Raw genomic sequence first — 26,368 nt, forward strand, 5'->3', positions numbered from 1 at the left:
AATGTTAAATGATGGTTGGTTACTTTAAGCAATTCATTTCCTTAGAGTGGCTTACTATGCAACAATCAGTAAGTAATACACCAAGAAAACAACAGTTAAAAACCAATGTTTTATTCCATGGTGCTTATTTAGTTTCTTGCGTCATTCATTTATTCAGTAGTCATCTGATAAATGTTTACTGAAAAAGAAGTAACAATTTTGGGTCTAAATATTGTCTGTTATAATGAAGCAGTTGCTTACTTTAGAATAAGCTAGAGACATCAGGCCAAAGTAGTACTGTCTTTAAATAAGGCACCTTTATCATCTGGCATTAGAAAAAAACGCTTGCTGAATTTATCAAGTCTTATTGGCTGCTCTGAGCAAAACCTGCTCACCAATTCAATACCTGGGTTTCTTCACCTTTTTGTCTAGTTGTAATTTGGTACATTTTCCTGCATCTCTTGCACATTTCCCAGAGCCTATTTCTGTCCCTGTAGACTTAGATCAATATAGCTAACTTTTTTTCTCTCGCTCTTCTATTTGACCTACTTTATTTCTGTCAAAATTCTTAATTTAGAATCTCTCTATGACCCCATCTTATCACTATTCAAATACCTCAGTTTACCCGTAGACAAAGTTTTAACCTGATGAATGGCACCTACCCCTCACCATCTGCCAGAATGCTTTCCTTATAGCAGCTTTGAGACATAAAACACTGAAAATGATGATGGAAAATAACTTGGCAGATATGAAAGAGTTATAAATATACATGCTCATCCATAAATCAATACCAATAATAAATTGCATTCAAGTGCTATTTAATTCTTTGTGATCATCAATAAAGATATAAAAAGTTCATCAACAACATCCTCTCTGTGGTTAACCTCTCAGCACCTCCATGCAGCTTTCTGCACTATTAGTCATCATTCTGTTTACTGTCTCTCTGATGGTCTGCTTTAGTTTGATTCATCTCATTCTGGAAGCATTTTACTATGGAATGTCATTTTGGAGGTGGTTTAGAGGAGAGGTTGGTTTTCTATTCACAGCCATTTAGAAAACTTGTACATCAAAAACTTGTATTGGTGACATTTAAACCCAGGGTGTCTTTGTTTTCTGGCATAATTTATTCTCCCCCATGCCAGGGAGCTCATGGTTAGTTCCGGTTGGAGTTTAGCAGGAAGCCCTCTACCCACTAACAGCCCCCTCTGCTTTCTTTCTTCCCACTCCCACCCAATGTCCCTTTTCTCCCCAGTGCCATCTTCTTAGGTTCATAATTAGACTCTGCAACCTCAGGTCCCTTCCACAAAGTGATGAGCTACTAAAAATACAGCCCTGCAGGAATAGGTTCAACTTCTATTTCTGTTATTTTTTTACATCAGTTTCCGATGAACAAAGCAGTTAAACAAAGGGAGAGAGAAAGTGCTGTGATTGTGAAGATGGAACATTGCTACTTACTTTGTTCGTTTTAATTACACAAAGTAATCATTTAGCAGAAGCCCAAGGATACTGCAAGGGAAATGCTTTCACAGACCTGCCTCCTTTTGATATTTCCCATTTAAACCTCTTCCAATGACTCTGAACACAAATACCTTCATTGTAACCCTGAAAAACCCTACATCTCTGTACAGCCCATGAAACGGGAGCAGCTGCTTTTAAGGTGTGGGGAAGGCTGGACATAATTGGACCGTTCTGCTAATGAGACCTATTTCCATCACTCTGCTGACTGTCTCATGGCATTTAAGATGAGTCTCTTAAAACTGGGTTACGGAATTGAGGGTGGGGCTAGAGGAGGGGTATATGGAAGACTCCCATGGATAATAAGAGTTTTCAGTCTTCAGTAGATATACGGAGCCAGAATACGAATGTGAGAAGAAAAAACAAAAGGTTTGCTTGTGTGAAAATCTAAAATCTGAATGTTTCTACTTCTCACCCACATGCTTGATATTTAGCAACTCCTATTTTAAAATCTGTCTTGTGACAGTGCATCAATGGCTTAAGTTTTTCATAATATTAGATACTATCTATTTCTTGTATATTATATATCAGATGTGTTGGTAAAAAAACATTTTGAATAAGTTATTTAATCTGCATAACATAACTACAAGAAGGTGCCATTTCTTCTTGCTTTCTAGATAAAAATAAATAAGGTTTACTTTGGTTAAATAACATAGTAAAGGTCATGCAAATAGTACACTAGTGAGGCAGGATTTGAACCTAGGATTCCTTGATTTAAAGCCTGAGCCTTAATGATGATGCCCACTTGAGGAACTTAACATATAAGATCAGTGTCAGACTCTCAAAATCTCAAGTCGTGCACTAATTTATTCAGTGAATATTTATATAACTCCTAATACACACAAAGCCCGATGCTAGGTAGTGAGGATGCTTAACAGCTGAATCAGGCTTAATTTTGTCCTTTGAATTACTTACAGTGTGGAGTTGGAGAAATATATTTATTGAAAATATCTGGTGTGCAGTAAAATACATGAATAATCATTAGGTTTACAGTGCTTAAAAGAGGAAGTTACAAGAGTAGAGAGACTGAAGTGACTGTGGTCAGCAGGAATCAAGGATGGTTTGGGAGGGGAGTTTTAATGTATACGAGACTGTATTATTTTATTTTATCACTATATCCCCATTAATGACCAGGGTGCCTGGTATATAGTAAGTGTTTAATAAATACTAGCTTAATGAATGAAGGAGTAAATGAGTATGTGAATATGTAAATGATTTAGAGAATGAGTGCATGAATGTAGTTTTCAACTATAAACCTTAAAGAAGCATAGAAATTTTCACAGTGGACAAGAGAGAGATGAAACTTCTAAAATCAAGAAAATGAGAAACATTATGACCAGTGTTGAAATAGAAGTAATCAAGAAATCTAAATGTTCTGCAAGGAAAACTGAATTACTGAACTGTAGAAAATTAATTGGAAGCCACTGAATATTTTTAATTGGTGAAGAAAAATGATCAAATTGGCATTTTGGAAAGACCACAGTGGCAACAGAGAATGAATTAGAGGAAGTGTTAAGAGACGGTAGCAAGGAAATCAATCTATATTCATAAACTTTTAGTCCAATTGTATTTCACTGAATTGCACTGATAGAAAACAAACTGCAGAGAAACACACTTTTGAAGGACATCTGTTCTAATATCTCAACCTACTCTTTTTTCTAGCGCTGAAATGTGTTTAGCAGCAGCTTGTGGTGTGAATCAGTATTTTCATAAATGTAGCTCTATGATCATTGTCATGTCAATTAGCCACATTTTTGTGATCTGTAAAATAAGTATATTGATTTCAACCTGCTACAACATATACAATAAATGCAATAACATTTATGATAAGATTTGATAAGCCATGAAGTGATGATTCTAGTTATTATCATTATAATTATTAAAATTAAAAAACAGTGCCAGTGTGAGTGATACAGTCGGAGTACTACTCACATTAGCACCATTACCCCAGATTTCTGTGCTGGCAGTCTACTAAAAAGCAGAGATCATAGTGGCAAAATTCTCGAGTCTGAAAGAAATTACCTGAGATTTATTAAATAACCTTGAGGCTAAACAAATAAGTAGTACATAGTAAGTGCTGAATACATTTTCTTTACTAAGTACAATTGATATCTGAAACCACCTCTATTTTTTCATCTAAAAGTTCTTCAAGCATCCATTTTTTAAAAAATCCCTTTCTCCGCTCCAAATTTCCACTGTGTCGTTTTCCCATACAGATGACCAAAACTGTAGGGGCTCTTTGAAGCACCTTTTTCATGTTAGATAAACGCCAAATTAGAAGCCCAGTTTAAAATCATGTAAAAATGTTTATTTTAAAATTACTTACATGTGTGTATCCAGACATACATATTTACACGTATACGACAAATACAAGCTAACAGAAAATTTACTGCTAAAAATTGTTTGCTGAGTCATCAGATTTCATATATCTCTGATAATTTCTCCATCTGCAATAAAAAAATTAATTTATTTTTGTCTGTTCTCTGGAGCAACCTACTGAATTTCATCTTGCACTCATTCTCAAATTGATTTGGTTATATTAAACCACTGCAATTTATTTATGTGGGCTTTCTTTTTTTTTTTTTTTTTACCTCTCAGTCCCTGGTAAAAGACACATCAGCTCTCTCATGTCCTTGCTGTCTTTTTTAACTCTCTTCCAGTTGCAAGAATGATTCTGTCTGTTCACAAGCCCATAAAACGGATATTTGATTTGATTTAGGTGGAGATTCACTGAGCTAATTTCATTATGATTAACTAGCTACCATGAGTTTTGTACTTTTTGTGGTTCCGAAACTCTAATGTAATCCAATTTGTCAGTGTTGTCAGTGAGCAGAGTCTCTGACCTACATTTGCAGTCTTTTTTTTTTTTTTTTTTTTTTTTTTTTTGGTAGGAAAGAAGGTAAAGTTCACTCTGTGCGGAATGTTTATTGACACCTTGGTATGCTTGCTGTGCATACAGCAGTACTAGGCACTGGAGATAGAAGATGAGAAAGATACAGCTTTAAAAAAATAATTAAAGAGGTTGCCAGCCCAAAAGGAAGATGGATGACTTCAGTGAATGGTAAAATATACAATAAAAACTGTATTAATAAGTTTTTATGGAGAAGAAATCTATAGACTCATTAATAAATATTTCATGAATAGCAACTATGTGTTAAAATGAAGATGAGTTTTGCCCACATGTGCAATCAGGAAAGATCTGGAAAGGTTTTGAAGACAGAGTTACACCCAAGCAGTGTTTTGAAGAGTGAAGAAAATTTGCTGGTTGAACGCTGTGAAAGATGATTGCCAAATCTGCTGCAGCTATATTTTTCTCTGTATTCAAGCTTCTATGAAATTAGACTCTGCATCTCTCCTCATAAAGAGGTAAAGTCCACTTCTTCCTTACTTATTCTCTCTCCACAGATCTAAGATAGTCACATATGACTTGCTTTTGGCTACAAAAGTGCAGTAGAAGCAATAAGCCACGTTGTGCCAGTTTTAAATTCAACATCAAGGAGCTCTGCATGCTTCTACTCTTTCTTTGAAATCCTATGACCACCACACAACAAAGTGTAAGCTACCTGGCTGGATGAGAAAAGCCATGTTTACACTGTTGGTGGGAATGTAAATTAATTCAACCATTGTGGAAGACAGTGTGGCGATTCCTCAAGGACCTAAAAATAGAAATCCCATTTGACCCAGCAATCCCATTACTGGGTATATATCCAAAGGATTATAAATCATTCTACTACAAGGACACGTGCACACGAATGTTCATTGCAGCACTGTTTACAATAGCAAAGACCTGGAACCAACCCAAATGCCCAACGATGATAGACTGGATAGGGAAAATGTGGTACATATACACCATGGAATATTACGCAGCCATCAAAAACGATGAGTTCACGTCCTTTGTAGGGACATGGATGAACCTGGAAACCATCATTCTCAGCAAACTGACACAAGAGCAGAAAATCAAACACCGTATATTCTCACTCATAGGTGGGTGTTGAACAATGAGAACACATGGACACAGGGAGGGGAGCATTACACACTGGGGTCCGTTGGGGGGAAATGGGGAGGGGCTGGGGGGTGGAGAGATGGGAAGAGATAGCATGGGGAGAAATGACGGATACAGGTGAGGGGACGGAAGGCAGCAAACCACACTGCCAAGTGTGTACCTATGCAACAATCTTGCATGTTCATTACATGTACCCCAAAACCTAAAATGCAATAAAAAAAAAAAAAAGAAAAGCCATGTGGCCCAGTCACTGCTGTCACTCAAGTGCCAGCCAAATCCAGAAGCAGAGAGCTTAGCTTCTGGATCACTGCATCAAGTGATCCCAGCCATGGCTGGAAGAAGCATCTATCTTGCTTATTCCAAATTTCTAACCCATAAAATCATGAGACAAATAAATGGATATTGTTTCAAGTCACCAAATTTTGGAGTGGATCATGGTCTGGCAAAAGCTAAATGTTTAGATATCACCTTCCAGAGAGTAAGAATAATATATGCAAGAACACTGAAGCAGTAATCATCAAGAGAACTTATAGCATCTATGAGAGGTTCAATGTTCTCATTAGCACTATTCTAGAAACAGGTTATGGAAACCCCATGAAACCTCTTTGAGAACTTTTTCATTGGTTTTATAGCAAACATTTGCAATTGGTGGATGCACCTTCGGGCTAAGTTGTATCAAAAATTTCAAATGGTGTCGTCAAGGCCTTATACTGTATTCAATGTTTTAGTCTTGTTAGCTTAATTATTACACAGATTATCTTCTTGCAGTTCAAAAAGGACGACGGAAAAAAACCAAATTTCCACCACCTATCTAGTTAGTAATTCTTAGGACGGTATCTCATTCTCAGTTTATATATTGGACTTTCAGAAAAACTCTGATTTCACCTAGCTGTGGAGGAGGTGGGGACCAAATTCACAAGGTCACAGAGAAAAACAGTCTCCAAATAAAAATAGGCACTCTATTACTGAAATTAATGGCAAAACTACTTTTGCACCAAACTAATATTACCAGAAAAAAAATGGTTGGAAGGTTTGTTCAGAATTAAAAATAGCCTTCCTCTATCAGTTATAGAATGCCCATTTCCAGCTGACTCAAATAGCAATATAATTATAGGCAAAATCTGTTTTATCATATAGTGTAATAAAAATGAGATGTGGTGTTGACTTCAGGAATAGTTTGATTCAGAGTTTTATGAAGTCATTAGGTTTTTGGCACCATTTCTCTCCATGATGCTGAAGATTCCCCTCCTCATTTACCTTCAACCTGGCTTTTCACATGACAATAAGGTTGGCCATAACATCTTATAGCCTCATATTGACATACTTTAGAGTCCAGAGAAAGGAGAAAGTCTGTTCTATCAGTTTTGCAGGAAAAAATAAGATTAACTCTGCAATGGCAGGCTTCAGTTGCACACTGAACTGGAAAACAAAACACTGTTATCCAGAACCACTGGGGACCACAAATGAAACTTGGATCTACTGGGGAGGGGAGAAATAAAAGCTGAGAATGCATCTAAAGTGCCTATTATTTTCATAATGTCAGAATTAATGGAAAATAAAATAATGGAGAAAGGTGATAGAAAATGAAGCTCATCAGCAATAATTATTTTTTTTCATCCAACCATCTATCCATTTTCATGCATCTATTCATCCATCCATTCATTCAGCATATATATAGTGGACACCTATTTAAGCAATAGTCTTTGACAAGCACTGATGATGATGCTACACAGATGTACTGCCATTGCCCAGGGAGCTCAAAGCCTAGTAGGGAGATAAACACTTAAGAAAATGCTAGCGGTATGGTCGCAGAAATGTCTAGGTAAAACTTGTTTTATTCAGCAGGTGTTTATATCCCTGGTAGGATGAAAGTCAGCAGAATTTTGTAACATAAATCCTATTGTGAATGTACCAAAAAGAGTCAGAAATAACATCTGTGATTTATTGGTGAAGTCTAGGCTTGATTTGCATCATTTTACTCAATCTTCAAAACACTCCATGAGTTTGACATTATTATCAATGTAGCTGGTGAGAAAACTGAAACTCAGAGCGGTAACATGCCCAAAACACTTAAGCCGAAATAAGAAATGAACTTCATTCTGACTGAATCTAAGGCCTGGGCTTCCAGTTACTACTTTATACAACACATTTCATGGGAATTTCAAATGTTCTTAGTTATTCCAGTTGTGCATAGTCACCTTGGTCTTTACAACCAAATTATGAGTAATTCCAATATCCATGGGAAAGATTGAAGCAATTCTAATCGTTTTTCAATATTTTCTGTGATTTTTTTTCAGTCTTGTTTTCTCAGAACCTCCTTTGACTGTGAGCGTCTTCCAGTGAAACCACCTGGGGAATATTTTCTCATTCAGTGCTGTGATATCTTTTTGTTCTACACTGGATAAACTTAGAATGTGGAAGCCAAGATCCTCTTTTGATTTCCAAAAAGAAGTAAAAACAAATAAAAATTGACAGGCTTATATATGGGTAGATGACTTTATTGAAGAATTAAATGATGAAAAGTAATTTAGACTGAAACAGGACACACACACGCAAAACTTAAACACTCGGTTCTGCCTCTGAAACACCACTGATGATTTTCACTTCTCAATGTTCATCCCCCAAGCGCATTTCAGGTCTTCCTTTGTCCTGTTTTCTCTCTGTCTGTCTCTGTTCTTGTTTTCTATTTTTCTTTCTGTCCCCAAATTCCTGCCTAGATGGTTTAGCTGTTTCTTTGTTTCTCAGACTCCTTTAACCCATATTTTTGGGACGGTATCAACCATCCCAAGAAGCTTTCAAAGCATTTTCCTAGACAAAGACAGTTTCCTCTCTCAAAGGATTATTGAAGCTACTTTTAAACATAGAGTTTCACCCACTCATCATCTCCTAAAGACCTAGATTAAGTAGCATAGGACCTGACAGATTAAGTCAGGATGGGAAGAGGTACCCAGATAAACTGTGACATATTTTGAGGCTTGAATCCAGGTATTAGAGTGGCACATCTGTGAGCTGTGTAATGATTTATCCGCAATATACTTTAATAGATTAAAACTCTCTGACTGATATTAGCTGGTTGGGGGTGGGATGGTGGGCAAAGCCTTTGTTTAATTAAGTCTATATCTCTAGTGCATAAAATAGAACCTGGAACATTTTTTAGAAGCTCAATAACTTTTACCAGAACAATCTGAACCTAGCCAAGTAAGAGAAAAACTATAAAATCAACTATTAATAGAATTTAGATGATTTATTTTGCCCCTCACATTTTTAGTCTATTTTCTTATGCTTTCCTGGCAAATTTACTATAGATATTTTAGTCTAGCTTATCTGTGTTATGTAAAAGCAACAAAAAGAAAAGGTGTATGCATCCCAGGGAATGTAATAATGGTGGTGGTAGTGTCAGAATTAGAGTGAGAAAACTATCAATTAAGCCACCCTGCTTTACCTCTTGAGTCTTTTTAATGCTGAAATGACAATATCCATGCATAGTTCTAAGACTGGAGATTTGTTTCATTAAGCATGTTTATACACTAATAATAATAATACAATCAGATACCACTTTACATACTAGAATAGCTATTATGTAGAAAAAAACAGAAATGTTGAAGCATTGACAAGGATGTAGATAAATTAAGCCCCTTGTGTATTTCTGGTGGGAATGTAAAATGATGTGCAAAGTCATATGGCAGCCAATCAAAGACTTAAACATAGCATTACCATATGATTCAGGAATTCCACTGTTAGTATGAGATAGACTGAATATTTGTGTCCCCCCGCCCCCGCCACCACAAGGTTTATATGTGGAAACCTAATCCAAATGTTAGGTATTCAGAAGTAAGGCATTTGGAGATCATTGGATAATGAAGGCAAAACCTCATGAATGAGATTAGTTTTTTTGTAAAAGAGACCCCAGAAAGCTAGCTTCCTTGTCCCTTCCACCACATGAGTACATAACAGGAAGGTGACTGTTTACGAACAAGAGAGCAGGTCCTCAGCAAACACTGAATCTGCCAGTGCCTTTGTCTTAGACAGCCCTCAGAACTGTAAAACAAGTGTTTGTTGTTTAACCCACTCTGCGGTACTTTTGTTATAGCAGCCTAATGATAAGACATATACCCAAAATAATTGAAAACAAGGACTTGAATAGATATTTGTACACTCATGTTTATAGAAGCATTATTCATAATAACCCAAAGGTAGAAACAACTCGAGTGTCCATTGATGTATGAATAGATACACAAAAAGCGATGTATTCATACAATAAAATAGGGATCCCCACCCCCCCCGATCATGGACCATAGACAGTTTCTGGTCTGTGGCCTGTTAGGAACCAGGTCTCACAGCAGGAGATGAGCAGCGGGTGAGCAAGTGAAGCTTCATCTGTGTTTACAGCTGCTCCCTAACACTGGCATTACTGCCTGAGCTCTGCCTCTGGTCAGATCAGCAGCAGATTCTCATAGGAGTGTGAACCCTCTTGCGAACTCCACATGTGAGGGATCAAGGTTGCATGCTCTTTATGAGAATCTAATTAATGCCTGATGATCTGAGGTGGAACAGTTTCATTCTGAAACCATCCTCCCCGAACCCCAGGTCCATGGAAACATTGTCTTCCAGGAAACTGGTCCCTGGTGCCAAAAAGTTTGGGCACTGCTGCAATAGAAAATTACTCAGCCATAAAAATGAATGAAATTTTGATACATGCTTCAAATTTGATGCACTTTGAAAATATTAGCTTAATCAAAGTAAGATAGACACAAAAGGATAAATATTGCATTCTCCACTTATTTCAGTATGTAGAATTATCAACAGTATGGATAAAGAAAGTGGAATAGTGGTTACCAGGAGCTGGAGTGAGGGGAGAATGGGAAGTGATTGTTTAGTGGGTATTGTATTTTAGTTTAGAAAAATGAAAATGTTCTTGAAATAAATAATAGTGATGATTACACAATGATGTCAACACACTTATTGCCACTAAACTGTATACTCAAAAGTGATTAAAATGGTAAATTTTCTATAAAAAGCCACCCCTAAAGGATGAGTCTTGCATTCAGTACCTTATGAATATGCTATCTCACCTACACCACGATCTTACAAGGTGGATGTATCAGTCCTTGTCTAATCAGAAGGCAAAAACTGCACCAGTTACTTACAAAGAGAGAATTAAAATAAAAATGGTTAACCATATTAGGGAGAACTAAAAAAATGAAAACAGAATAAAAAAAAAGGATAGTGATATCAGTTCTAGGACAGGAGCAAAAAGAAAGAAATGAGAATTATTGAAACTGAGAAGGCTGGAGGAAGGGCTCCAGGGAACTGGGATTCAGGCCTCTGAGAAGGAACAGTGTCTTGTGTCTCTGAGATGTATCAGGTGGCTTCTGAAAGTGTTGAGAAAACTGCAACCCAGAACCACCTGCTGCTACAGAAATGTGCTGCAGCTGCCCGGGTGAATAAGCCTGGCTGAGTTACACTGTTAGAAATAAAAACATAGTAGGATGGTGCGCGTCTTTTCCTTCATCTTTTGTCTTAAAGCCTCATTTCAGCATTCCCCAGATGATAAAACAAATATTTTGTACAGTGCACAAATGTAGGTTTGGTGTTGAGAGGCAATTGCTGAATAGCTAGTATAGTTTGTACGTTTATCCTCATTTTACCTATGACAACCCTATGATTTAAAGAAACCAGATAGCTTGCATAGGCCACACAGTGAGTTCAGGAAAGAGCCAGTGTGTGAACTCAGCTCTCCTTCAATGGAAAGTATGTTCTAATTTCAATGGACCATCTCATCTTACAGGTTAATTTGTTCATCCATTTAATTATTCAAAAAATTCAATTCTTGAAAGACTTACCAGTAGCAAGCACTGTGCTACATAGGGCAAAGATTAACAAAATAGTTAAGTCAGGGATACAAGGAGTATCTAGATGATCACAGGCAAATGACACATCCTATAACAGAGGTAAACAGCATGCTATGGAAAGCACTAGAGTACTCTACCTGGGAGGATCAGGGTAGGTGCCAAAGACTTGGTGACATTGGAACTGTGGTCTCTTCTGTGTCTTGTGGTAATTGAGGAAAAGTGGACCTTTCTTTAACAGGATTGTGGCATGATGAAAGCACTTTAAGAAATCTCAAATACTACACTTCTTGAAGATGAAGCCTATTAACTCAGCACAATGTAAGCACCATTCATGAAGCTGCCCTGTGAAGCTCAATGTTGCTCCTTTTGCCATGAGCAAAGAGATGTTGACCTTTCTACAGAAATGGACAAGGATTAGAGGTCAGGAATTTTGTTTAAGCAGGTCACCTTTGAAGTCCTTGAGTTTCCGGAGATAAAAAGAGGTGCTCATAGGTCTTTCTTTTTGGCCATGTCTTTGATTCCCCGACAAGGATGTGAGAAATAAGATCATTGTGTCAGAAGACAAATTCTCATTTCCAGGAATTTCCAAAGAGCCTAATTTCTACCTACATTTTAAGGCAAAGTATGAGAACTTCCCCCCTTTTTAGCTTCTCTTTATTTATGGAATGATTGACAGAAACTCACAGAATCCTGTCTATGATTTTTTCTCCTCTCTTTTTGTGCTATGTTGAAATGATTAATAAGTGCTGTTTACTTAGTACAGACTGCATAACTCTGTGTACAAGCTGTACATATACTAACTTATTTAGTTTTCACAACTAAATGTGAAAGAAAATAGGGCTCAGAAAAGTCATGTAACTTGACCAAATTCACAGTCAAAACAAAAACAAAAACAAACAAATAAACAAAAAACAGGTCTATTACCAGATCACAGGCCCAACTAGTGGAATAGTTTGCCTCTCAAAGATGCAAGTTCTTTTTCTATGAAATAACTCTTCTCCCCTTTATAATTCAAGTAGTTGTCTAAAGGTAAATTCGAATAACTTGCCACCAAAATAATGCTATTTGAGAAATGAAAATGTCATTCAGACAAAAATGTGTTTCCATTAGTCTTTGCTTATGCTGGAAATTTTCACTATTTCAAGCCATTCAATTAAGAGGTATTTCATTTCTACTAGGTATATGGCATTGTTCCTAGCATTAGAGATGCCAAATATCAGTTAAGCTTGGTCTCTACTGTCTTGAGACTCAAAGTGTAATTTACCAGTTATTTTGATTTTCAGAGGAAACTAGAGGAATAGATCCATGACTTGAATTCCAGACCTGCTGTAGAAAAATGATTCTTTCCTTAAATCAAAAGGAGGAAACTTCTTTTAAAAAGGGAAATGATCTTTAAAATTCTCTTCTTCATTTTCATTGCCTTAGTTCTTTTCTTTCTCCCCCATTGGGTTATAACAGCATGTTAGGTCCAGAGGCAGCTTCCATTATGAAGACATTATTTAAAAAAAAAAATTAGCTCGGGGTAGGGGGGACAGAACATTAAGTTGGGGTCTACAGGAAAAATACATAACAACTGATTTGAATGATTTATCTGGGAACTCAAGGAGGGCCAAAGAGGGTTCTTTGACTTCTCTAAGATATCCTATCTCATCAACAAAGGATAAATTATTGGAGACAGAAACTCTATTTAACCAGCATTAAAGAATAAAAATTCACTGGAGTGTTCTCCACGTGCCATGCTAGGTGAGAGGCAAGTTGTTGGGCAGTAGTAATGGACAAGGCAAGAAAAGCTTCACATTCTTTTGGATCTCTATTTCCATAGGAGGAGTTTGAGACCCAGAAAAATTAAAGGACTATTCAAAGATGAGAGTTAGCACAGGATTCTGTGCCTTCCAGCTCCAAAAGGAGTGTTCCCTCTTTTACGACATCCTAACACAAAGTACCATCCCTGAGAATCCCCTTGACATGGAAGGTGCATTTATATAAACATTAAAAAGTGGCATCTGCAGAGTCCACACCAATCCATCTTTTAAATCGTGTTTTTCATGGCATCATTATGGGAGCACGCTTCACAAAGAGCTCTCTGTAGATGCTATTACCCCGCACGGCAGCTTTGGAAAGTGGGCTGAAGAAGCTGTGAGTTTGTGCAACAGCACATGTTAATGTGAGTTATAATATGTCAGGGGCCCCGTGTTAACGATCAGAGAACGTATTCAGCTCCTTTAAGGTTAATCAACTCAGCATTTGTGCCAGGTGTAATGTCTAATTAAAATGATGGACGGGCAGAGAATGCCTCCAGGCAGAGGGAGGAGATGGCACAAAGAGGGAGCACCGGTGCCATATTGGTTTGGAAAATCAATAAGAGGAGCTCATTTTATCCCAGTGTTATCTGTGCATTTGCCATTCAGTGGCTCATTTGAAAAAGTGCCAACTGGCTGATGATTAGGCTCAGCAGTGCTGTGTTTTCAGTACTTAAGGATGCTTTGGTTGGAGGAAGCTCAGCAGTGGCCCAGGATGTCTCTGAAGGGGACCAGAAAGAGGGAAGTATGGCCATCCTGGCTTCTACTTTCGATCATGAAATCTAAGAGTTAGGAGGAAGCTATAGACAAAAGCCAACAGAGTCAGAATGGCGCAGTATGTGTCTGAACATCAGTTCTGTCACTAGATTTTTTTCAATAAATAAACTCATTTTATTTTTTAATTTTATATTTTACTTAACAAAAAATAATTGTATATGTTCATGGAGTACATAGTCATATTTAAATATATGTAATGTATAATAATTAGATCATGATAATTAGCATATCCATCATCTCAAATAGTTATCACTTCTTTGTGTTGGGAACACTCAATATTCTCCCTCTAGCTATCTGAAACTACATATAATTATTAACTATAGTCATCCTACAGGGGCATAGAGTACTAGAACTTATTCTTCCTCACTATCTGTAATTTTATATCCTTTAACAAAGTTCTCTCTGTGGATTCTTAATGTTGGGGAAGTATTCTCAGCCCTCAATTTTGTCACCTACAAACATACAAAATCATACCATTAGCTGCCTTTCTAACTACCTGATGCTTCTGGGAGGATTGGAAGAAGTTTTGAGTGTGAAAATATTCTGTAATAATATATAAATTTAAGATGTATAAATATGTGTCTGTATGAATTTTTAAAACTCTATATTTGTATTAATTTATGTAATAAATATTTATTGAACACCTATTATGGGTTAAATGCTGTTCTAAACACTAAGGATGCATCAAAAAATAGACAGTGTGATTGCTCCAAAGAGATTAAATATCTAGTGAGAGAGAAAGTTCTCATAGATACTGGATTATATCTACTTAATATGAGGTAAAATTTTCTCATCCCATCTTTGCTAAATCAACTCCACAGAACCACCTGGAAGGTCAGCTGCAAAGAAAATATGTAGGGGACAAAAGATTGTGCAAAGGAAAATTATAATAAACTGATTCATGTAAGAATTAAATGAACAATCTTATTTAAATCACAATGTAAATAGACGGCCATATACATGTGTACCATGTAATAATAGCCCAAAACTCACAGCAATTGCTTTGATCATTGTTGGGATAAACTAAAAATAACTCAAATTGAAGTGTACATGTAGCAGCAGTTGGAAACCACAGCTGATCTAAGATGGCACAAATGACACAAAGATATCTCTCTTTAAAACTCTGGAGACTCCAACTCTTGGGGTGTGGAAATATACATGGGAGATTTTCACCATTGCCAAAAGTGAAATGGCGCCAGAAACTTTATTAGAGCAATAAAATAGAGTCCTCAGTAGATTTTAGCTAGGTGTTAATTTTTAATTTATTGATATCTGATGTTGGTGAACACCAATATATTTATTAGAAGATAAAAAATATAATTTTTTTTATAATTCATCTTGAAATACTAAACAATGGGAAAATAAATGTGATGTTTTAATTTTAGTTCACAGCCCACCAAAAGTCCATTTGTAACCTATCAATGAGTTGTGCACTATAATTTGAGAATTAAATATGATAGGAATATATGCGTTTTCTGGAAGATGATTCTCTAATCTCAATTTGATCACTTTGTGTTGGAAAATCATTCCGTCATGGGATTACCCACACCACCGCAAGAGAATCATGGAGGTATACAGCTTGTTGAATTTTCTTGTCCACAATATATATTAACTTATAAATATATTCATTATGAAACTTTTATTAGAAACCTACTATTTGTCAATTGTTTTGCTGTAGATTATGGAAAAGAGAAAACTTATGGGAAAGATGACAATAGTTAATCGACTGAAAATGCCCTTAACTGACATATGGGGTTTCATGGAATCAAACTATTTTAAGTATCACATGGCAGGTAATTAGTTATTATCGTTCAGTGTGGGATAAATGAAGCCTTGAAATTATGGCATAGAGTGAACAGAAATGTACAGTTGACTTTTGAACAATGCAGGGGTTAGAGGAATTGATTCCCCTGTGTAGTTGTAGAATCCATGTGTAATTGACTTCACCAAAAGAACTGCTAATAATGCATTGTTGACTGGAAGCCATACTAACAACATAAACAATCAATAAATATTGTGTTTTATATAATTTATTATATACTGAATTCTTACAAAATAAAGTAAGCTGGAGAAAATGATATTAAAAAAAATCATAAGGAAGAGAAAATACATTTACTATTTTTTTTTTTTTTTTTTTTTTTTGAGATGGAGTTTCGCTCTTGTTACCCAGGCTGGAGTGCAATGGCGCAATCTTGGCTCACTGCAACCTCCGCCTCCTGGGTTCAGGCAATTCTCCTGCCTCAGCCTCCTGAGTAGCTGGGATTACAGGCATGCGCCACCATGCCCAGCTATTTTTTCATATTTTTAGTGGAGACGGGGTTTCACCATGTTGACCAGGATGGTCTTGATCTCTTGACCTCGTGATCCACCCACCTCGGCCTCCCAAAGTTCTGGGATTACTGGCTTGAATCACCGTGCCCGGCACATTTACTATTTTTTAAGTGGAAGTAGGTCATCCTAAAGGTCTTCATCCTCATTATCTTTATATTAATTAGGCAGAGGAAAAGAAGGAAGAGAAGGCATTGGTTTTGTTATCTCAGGGGCAGCAGAGACAGAAGAAAATCCAAGTAAAAGTGCACTCTCACAGTTCAAACCTGTGTTATTTAAGGACCAAATGTACTTACAAATGAATGACCCTAAGAATAAATTTCTTACACAGGTTGTCTTAGTTTATTGAGCTGCTCTAATGAAATATCATAACCTGGGTGGCTTAAAAATAACAGAAATTTACTTCTTAAAGTTCTGGAGGTTTAGAAGTCCAAGATCAAGACACCAGTAGATTCAGCACCTGCTAGCTGACAGCATATTTATTGATTCTTGGACAGTACTTTCTTTCTATGTTCTCACATGGGTTACAAGTCTCTCTTGTGTCTCTTTTATAATGTCACTCTCCCATTCACGAGAGCTTGACCCTCATGACCCAATTACCTTCAAAAGTCCTCACACTCTAATACTATCAAGTTAGGGGTTAGGATTCCAACATGTGAATTGTGGGGGAACACAAGCATTCAGGCCATAGCAGAGTACTTGAAAATTCATAAGCCCCAACTTCAAATACTAGAGTAAGATTCCAGTCCTCTTTACCTTAATCGAAATTTTACCCAGTATTTCATGACCCTGCACTTACTGCATAAAGTTGAAAGCTGGTACAAAGAGAACAACAAAAACAAAGAGGGAAAAAAGAGAGACAGAGAAGAGATTCATTCTAGGAAAGCATAGTGTTAGTCCTAAGTAGAAAGGAATCAATGAGACACCTAGAAAATGGCATGGACACTGGTCAGAATTTGCATTCTTGGGAATAATAGATAAAACTACACAAGAGATGCTAACTTAACTTAAAATAGTTAATACATTTTGTGCATGTGTGTGTGATGTATTCAGACTGGAGAAAAAGAAGAACCCAGAATGATTATACATTGTTGAAGTGAACAGTGAGTGATCAGAGGGAAAAAGAAGGGGAAAATGGACAACTCACTGTCTCCTTTCTTCCTTGAACCTTGCTGAATTTCAAGGTTGATTTGCTTGTTTTTAACATGTATAGAAGAACCAGCGCATATAATCTTGGTAAAGGTGGCAACATATAACGAATTGAGTATTAAAATTACTAAAGTTCTGGGCATATTGGCCAGTGTCTACTCTGAGGTGAGAGGGAATGGTGATGATAATTGCTACTGATGGAAAAACAAATTAAAATTTGATGACTAAGAAATTCTTGATTACCTAATTTGATGCCTCACTCGGTCTTTGATGCTACAGTTCTCATCGAGGAAGTATAATTCCTGATTAAGTTTTAGAAGTGAAAGGTGTAAAAAATAAATAGAGAAGGAGGAGAAAGCAGAGGAGACAACCATTCCCACCATTACTAAAACAAATGAAAGCACTGAAACTAAACAATCAGCTGTGTAAAGTGCCCATTATGTGCAGGTGTCAAGAAAAGTACTTTATCAATGTTATCCCAATTAATTCTCAAAACACCTTTACAATGTGAGTGTTCTGCATTTTGTAGAGGAGAACTTTCTTTGCATCATGTGCCCAGCACTTTCTCAATGCAAATGACCATCAAGATATTTGGAAGTGTAAGCTATAAATTTGAAGGCTATATGGCAGTCTTATCTGTTGACCTCTGAGTTTTCTGTGAGAAACAAATAAATAACTCATTTAAACAACTGCATTTTGAAATGTCTTTCTTTCTATATTATCCCAAATAAATTATAAATAATACAGTGGATGTTAGAAGCATGATTCCCAGACCTGATTCTATAAGCTCTTGAGTGGTCTCCATATATTAATTGATTCACATTAATTTTACAATAGAATCCCTTGTGTTTAAAATTTTTTTTTCATAGATGGGGTCTCACTACATTGCCCAGACTTGTCTCAACTTTGTGGGCTCAAATTATCCTCCTTTCTCAGCCTCCCAAAGTTGTGAGCCACCATACCCTGCCTCCCATATTCTTAAATACACACATGCCACCTCTTATTCTAGTGTGAAGAAAGTGTTGCCGACACACATGGCTTAAATATCTTCGTTTGCATAACAAAAAGACCTCTTCAACTTTCTGAGTAGTGGAGCTGGAAAACATTTGATAAAAGATAAACAGAGTCCCAAATCTGTGTTTTTTTTTTTGTTTGTTTGTTTGTTTTGAGACAGAGTTTCAGTCTTGTTACCCAGACTGGAATGCAATGGCACGATCTCGGCTCACCGCAACCTCCGCCTCCTGGGTTCAGGCAATTCTCCTGCCTCAGCCTCCTGAGTAGCTGGGATTTAGGATTACAGGCACGCACCACAATGCCCAGCTAATTTTTTTTTTTTTTTTTTTTTTTGTATTTTTAGTAGAGATGGGGTTTCACCATGTTGACCAGGATGGTTTCGATCTCTTTACCTTATGATCCACCCGCCTTGGCCTCCCAAAGTGCTGGGATTACAGGCTTGAGCCACCGCGCCCAGCTCTGTGGTATTTTTGAACTCGTGTTTTCAACTTTCCACAAACGGTATAGAGCAAAAAGTCCTGGTATCTTGGCCTTAAATAAATTTAATTGTTATTCCACCATATCACCCATAAATTGTGTGACTGAGGATCTTTGCAATATTATTTGAATACTCTTATGCCTCAATTATTAAATTAGATTAAATCATAAAGCATTGGAGAAAATCAAAGGAAGCAAAGGCTATATGAAAGGATTGTGTTAGCTGGAAAATTTTTTAAGCTTTTTGAGACTTACTTTGTCCAGTGTCCTGAAAAAGTCCAAGAAAAGGATAAAAAATGACAAAGTGCAACCACTATCCTCAGTCTCTTATCAGGCGAGATTAATTATAATAACAATAAATTAGAAGTAATCTGAACAAACTCGTAAATTTTGAGAGTGTAGAGAAAATAAGGATTAACACTAACAGGTATATAATAGGTATTTTTGAATAAAATACATAATTTCAATGTGATTGAGGCTAAAGACTCAGGAGAAGTCCAATATCAATTTGAGTCATTTATGGCTAGAAGAGAAATAAAAGCAAGACACAGAAAAGGTGTACCCTCAAAGAATTTTAAAAGCCCCCTCTTGGCTTTGAAGATTTGATTATGATACATGGCATGATTATGGTATGATGGTAAATGTGTGTGACATTTTACAAATTTGAGATTGGTTTGAAATTAATGAGACCCTACTTTTTTGTTGTGGGGCCACGCTGGTCCTAAGACCTAGCAATAGGAATTTGGTGTTTAGAAGATATCATGGTGGGGATCTCAATACTTTTGACACTGTGTTTTCAGAATTGGAGACAATGGCATAATTTCTGATTGTGCTGTATTTGAGGCAAAAGTCAGGGGCAATGAATAGAGAAGCAGCATTCATTCTTCTAATTGTATATTTCTTTTTGTTAATGCTTCAAAGCAAATGACATGAAAAATTCTCTATAATGGTGATGAGCAGAGTTTTCCATTTGTAGATGATGACCACATGCATGGATAGCAGGGCCATTCTTTATTTATGCTCAACAGAGCTTCTGCAAATAGAGAAATCGGCTAATTATCTACAAATTTTCATTCTTTATCTGCATAGAATTTTAATGAACAGGAATTACCATTTACTCATTTATATTTGTGAAGAGGGAACAATCTCTCCCTTTGGTGATTTCTCTCCCTGTGTAGTTCTCAGACCTGATAGCATTAGAAGAAATAAAATTCTGGCTGGTCACTAAACAATCCTTTTCTGCCACCTTCCTAACCACAGTTTTCTGAATCAAATTTCTTGCCTGGAATTATGGGGATGAAGTAGGGTAGGCATAGTCTAAAGAGTGTTCTTGCTGTGTTGTCTTTGTAGACCTGGCTCTTTGTGAAGACAAGGCTTGGATTTAATTGGGTTGTAATGCACACCAAGTAATCAAGTCAAATCCACAAATGGTCATTGAGGAAAACTATTACAAGGAAATAAGCTTGACAAAATGCCCCTTTACTAATTTTTGGCCTGAAATCTACAGACTCTGTAAGTATTTGGCACAGGGGTGCAACTTCTGTGCAGCTAAATGATCATCATCATTACCAGTAACAAGAGTTTATTATTGCACCAAAATGTCTCTATATTGATTCGGGCCTTCATACTGTCTGTCCCCAAAAATAAAACTCCTATCTAGACTCCCTGCCTCCCTAGTTTGTTTTTTTTTTTTTTTTTAATCCATTCTGTCTGTGGTGGATAACTCTTTTTAATATAGATCTTATTTTGTTGCCCTTTTCTCAGTCAAAACCAGTTCAGTGTTTCCTTCATCTACTGCAAATTAATGTAATATAAAGGTGTCATATAAAGACTAAACAACTGTTTGTGGACCACCCATGAAGGTTTTAATTATTTTCATTATAACATTACTCAAGCATAAATCTAAGCATGTACTTCTTAAAAATCATGTTTGTACATCTCTATTACCAAACCAAAGTTATTAAAAAAAAAAAAAAGAAAAAACATACTGAACCCCAAAACAAAACAATTGTCAATACTAAGTTTTTCCTCCTAAAATTGCATTATCAATATAGGATTCAATAGCAGAAGATTAAAACTTCTACTATTAGAAGTTCTGTATGGTAAGTTCTACTTTTTAATACAGACTTTTATTGTCTTACATTTTGATATAATGAATTGAGTCATTGTCATTATTAGTAGGTTTTAAATACTCTGTTTTAACATCCATTTATTTTGACAGACCAAATAAGTACAATAGAATCCAAGTAGCAGATACGTGGAATGAGTAAGCCTGGAGATCTAATATACAACACGAGGACTTTAGGTAATAAAGCTGTGCTGTGTACAGGACTCATACTGAATAAATAGATTTTAGCTGCTCTTGCCACCAAAACAAACAAACAAAATGTGTAATTATACATGTTAATTTGCTTCACTATAGTAACCATTTTACTATCCATGTGTATCCCATAACATGTGGTATACCTTAATTATGCACAACAGAATTTTTTTTAAAATGAAATCCTCACACAATTTTAAAAAATCATGATTAAGGAAAAAAATCTTTATTGCACATTTGCTATCTGCTATAATCTGAATGTTTGCATCCTCTCAAAATTCATATGTTAAAATCCTGCCCCCTGCCTGGTCCCGCTGTCCCCCACAACAAGGTGATGGGCAGGAAGAGAGGACTTGAGGAGGTGACTATGTCAGGCAGGAATCTTCATGAATAGAATTAGTGCCCTTGTAAAAAAAGGTCTGAGGGAGCTCAGTGGCCTCTTTTACCACATGAGGACACTGCTAGAAGGTACCATTTGTGAATTAGAATGCAGTCTTTTTCCAGAGCTGAATCTGCTGTTGCCTTGATCTTGAACTTCCCAGCCTTTAGAACTGTGAAAGATAAATCTCTGTTGTTTATAAGCAGTCCACTGCACATGCTAAAATGAGATTCAACAAGGTTTCTATTTTTCTGGGAATTACCTGAGATATCATTAAATGTGGGATTATTTTCTTAATCCAATGACTTTCAAGCTCTTTAAAGACTTGAAGCACTCTGTGAAAGTTAAATCTCACTGATGATTAATATCCCCTTGCTCTACAGACTAGTTCCTATTACACAGCTTGATCTGTTTCTTTGTAAACAAAAATGTAATTAAATAATAACAGTGCATTGATCTAACACCCTGCTACAAAGAAGTGAAGAGGAAGGGGCCTACAAAGCTGTCTTGGTCAAAAGTCTGTCTGAACCACCCTATACAGTGGCTTGTGATATAGTAGACACTCAATAAATATTGCGTGAGTCCTAAAGCAGGTTTACTCTGGTTGGGACTGGAGTGAGAGACTTCCAGCTAAGTCCCTCCTGTTCTTCCTCAGTGGCCACTGGAGTGGCTTAGCACAATGTCGAATGTTCATCAGAGTATATTTTGGGGAAAAACAAATGCCCATTAAAAAACTCAATTTTCTCATTCTTCATTGACAAAGTGGAGGTGATAATGAGCAACAAACAAGGTTGTCTTAAGGATGATCCGAGATAAGATAATGTATGTAAACATGGATTTTAAAAATTAAAAACTGTTTACCGTATTTGCCATCTTTACAAATCTAAGGTATGGCTATCACCCAAACTCTCCTTTAATATCTGGAATAGAAGGCTGGATGAACTTACTGGACTGAGCCAAATGTGCTTTCTATAATATGTGTTAAAAAAACATTAAAGGCGTCTGGGTGTGGTGTCTCATGCCTGTAATCCCAGGACTTTGGGAGGCCAAGGTGGGTGGGTCACTTGGGCCCAGAAGTTGGAGACCAACCTAAGCAACATGGTGAAACTCTGTCTCTACAAGAAATAAAATTTAGCTGGGTGTGGAAGCATGTGCCTGTAATCCTAGCTACGTGGGAGGCTGAGGCAGGAGAATCACTTGAACCCAGGAGACAGAGATTGCAGTGAATTGAGATCATAACACTGCAATCCAGCCTGGGAGACCAAGTAAGACTCCATCTCAAAAACAAGCAAAGAAATAAACAAAAAATGATACAGACTTAACTTCTGGACCCAGGTTTAATAAAAGCAGCTCAAGTCCAGAATCAAAATACATCACACCCAAAATGACCAAACACTAATTAAATTTCATTTTTTGAACCTTTCATCTTCATGTTATTTTGACCTCTGCACCCCCACTAGCTCCATAGTAATTTATTCCATATCTCATATTTTTATTTACAGGTTTTTAGGAGAAATCATGCATGTACCTGACATTTTTGAGTTGAGAGCACAGTTAGAAATAGTTTTGAAATGGCTTACTCTGGAATCTGCAAATTTGGAGTCTATGCAGTGGTCAGAATGGAACTAAGGTTGAGGTGGAAAAGAAGAGAAAACTTTAGAAAGACAAAATATTTTATAAGGTCTTAAGAACAATTATCCTAAAAGAATCCTCTTATCTGCACTGCTTTTGTTTAAATAAATATTGCATTTAAATGAAAGTCCATGTATGGGACTTTAGAACCTCTAGGTCCTGTCTTAGAAAAAACTGCATCCAAAATCTAGTTTCAATACTTTCTGTACATGTTCTTATACAAGTGACTGGATCCCTTTATGCAGCTGTTTTCTTATATGCAAAATGCAGGTATTAGCAGTACCTGTCTCCCAGGGTTGTCATGAGCATGAAGTCACACAGTTCTTAGCCTGCAGGTACAGAGATCTATATAAGGTTTTGAGACCTGGAGTGTCTCCAGAGTGTTGTACTGCTATTATGATCAGGCCCCAGAAGTTTCTAATCTATTCTTTTTAATTATAATTCCACGTCTGCCTTTTCTAACCATTAATACCAGTGGATATAAATGCTGCAAAAACAGAGAGTTTTGTCTGTTTAGTTTCCTATTGTATCTGCAACAACTTAACTAATACCTAGAACACAGTAGACATTCAATAAATACATGTGGAATAAATGAATGAATAAATGAATTCTATAAAAGTAAAACCAGATGGTAATGACATACCACATTATTAGTAGCTAGCTTCACAGGTAGACCAGCATCTTCTTCCCCTGATCCAACCAAAGCAGAGTTCAAAACCCTTAAGAACTCAGACTCTGAATATAGATGACATAGATTTTTAATCCCAATTTCACTATTTGTGAAATATATAAATCTGGGAATGTTAAAAATTATTCCTCTGACTTCTGTTTTCACATGTGCAAGATGAGAACAACACTACACTTCCATTATGTGGTTTCCATTGTGGCTTAGATAAATTATTTTATATAAAGTGTTTAGAAAATTTGCTAGCACATAGATTGTGCCATATGTATTAAATATTACTATTCATGTTTTTATCATTTTGTTTAGTGACATGTAGATTACAAAACAGACCTATTATTGATATTATTAAATTTGTCTGTTTATTGGTTGCACACATTAGGTCATTTGATGTTGATGAATAATCAAATATGGGAAGCGATTTACCCATAGTACAGTTGAGAGAACTAAGGCTCACAAACGGAATTGATTTGCCAAGATCATATGTAATTAGTAACAGAAGTGGGGCATAAGCTTAATCAGTCACACCAAACTTTACTCCAATGTCCAGCAAAGAGCATGAAAGATTGTTTATATTTAGAAGTCACTCAGAAAGGCTTTTCCACACCACATTACTGACCCTTGTCCATGGTAAGACATAAGGAGCATATGATCTTGTATGTTTCTCTATTTTTTTCCCTTTATCAGAGTCCCTGTGTCACAATAAACTTTCAAGTGGTGGACATGCTAAGGGAAATGCTACCGATTGTAGCTACATTTTGTGAGATGCTGATGACATTCCAAGCCAATACTGCCTACTTCGCAATCTCTCTCATCAATTCCATATAATGATTCCGTAAGATGAATACAATTACATCTTAACCAAAAAAGTTCAGAAGTTATGTATTTTTCCCCAGGCACCGCAGCTGATATGTAGCAGAACTGGAATTTAAACAGGCCTGGTGACCTAAATACTTGACTCTTATCTTATCCTGAAAAAATATGCAAGTAATATCAAGCCTGGTATGATATCAAGCCTGATACTGAAACTTTAGTACCTTTCATGAAAGACTGTGGAAAAAATGTGACACTTAACATAGCAGGTGAGTGATCAGATTGGTTTCTCTCTCTCTCTCTCTCTCTCTCTCTCTCTCTCTCTTTCTCTCTCTCTCTCTCTCTCTCTCCTCTGTCTCTCTCTCTCTCTCTTGACTCCAGCTTGCCATGGACAAAATAGAAATAATGAAGTGTCAATAACTAAAGTTTATTCCTGGCAAACAGCTGATGAGTGTTTTCAGAGGCTCTGTTTTTTGACCTTTAGGTGCCCTAGGCAATGACGGAATCTTGTTGAAAGCTCTTTAAGCTGAAATTAATTTATGCTCGACAGTGATTAAAAGAGAAAGTGAGAAGGGGATAGAAATTAACAAATCCATCTTTATTGCTGAGATCCCATTATGATTATAAGGAGAGGGAAAAATCAACGTGGCGGGTGCCAGCTGCTATCTGGTAAGGAGTTTAAACAGCCCATCCTGCTTGGAAAATGCCCTTGGGTGGACAGATTTATCTGTCATTGAGGCTCTCAGAGAGAGGGGCTTATTTATCAAGGACTGGAATGCTGAGGTCCTTAACTTGTTTTTGGAATATGAGGCTGGGACATAGAGATATTGCCAAAGGGTCAGGCCAAAAATTTTGACAGATGAGGTCTCTTGAAAGGCAAATCTTTCTGGTGCATCCAGGAACAGAAACAACTGAATTGCTGAATTGCCATGTCCTGGGTTCCTACTGAGAAAGTCTCTTTCTCTTGGGTACATGCCTTTGAGGACCTTTATACTGCAACTCATCATGTGCCCTTTGGGAGGGCTCTGAGGCCAAGGACCTTGTTTCGTATCATTTTCTACTCACAATGCTCCTTGGACAGTGCCTTCTATGTGCAGGAGGCCAAGCAAACATTAAAGAAGAGACAGCCACTATTTCTTTGTTAATTCTTCAAAAATAATATTTGCCAAACACCTCATATGCATTATGCTCAGTACCAGGCAATGGAGATAAAGATGTTAGGTAACAGAATATCTTTGTCCTCACAGAGCCAAGCTCCTGAGATAGTGAGACTCATTTCCCTTAAAATTGAAATCAGAATTCTCCAAAAGACAATGCTAGACTCATAGCATTTCAAGAGAGCTAACATGTGCTGAGAACTTTCTATGTTCCAAACATTTGACAAATTATGTCTCAATACTGGAAATAATGAAAGTAAGTATTCTTTCCCTGATTTTACATTAAGTGAATGAAGGCTCAGAGAGGTGAAATGACTTCTTTCCGGGCACAGAGCTAAAATAACTGAAGCCAGAGAGTTTATACACAGACCTGTTATACACCAAAGTCTGGCTTTTCTCTACTGCCCTCAACATGTCAAAGTATGATGGTGAAATAAGAGCACGTTTCTAACAAGAGGGCTGACTGTGTGTTTTGGCTCAACCACTTACTGG

Source organism: Saimiri boliviensis, chromosome 2 (genome assembly GCF_048565385.1).
Source record: "Saimiri boliviensis isolate mSaiBol1 chromosome 2, mSaiBol1.pri, whole genome shotgun sequence".
NCBI lineage: Eukaryota > Metazoa > Chordata > Mammalia > Primates > Cebidae > Saimiri > Saimiri boliviensis.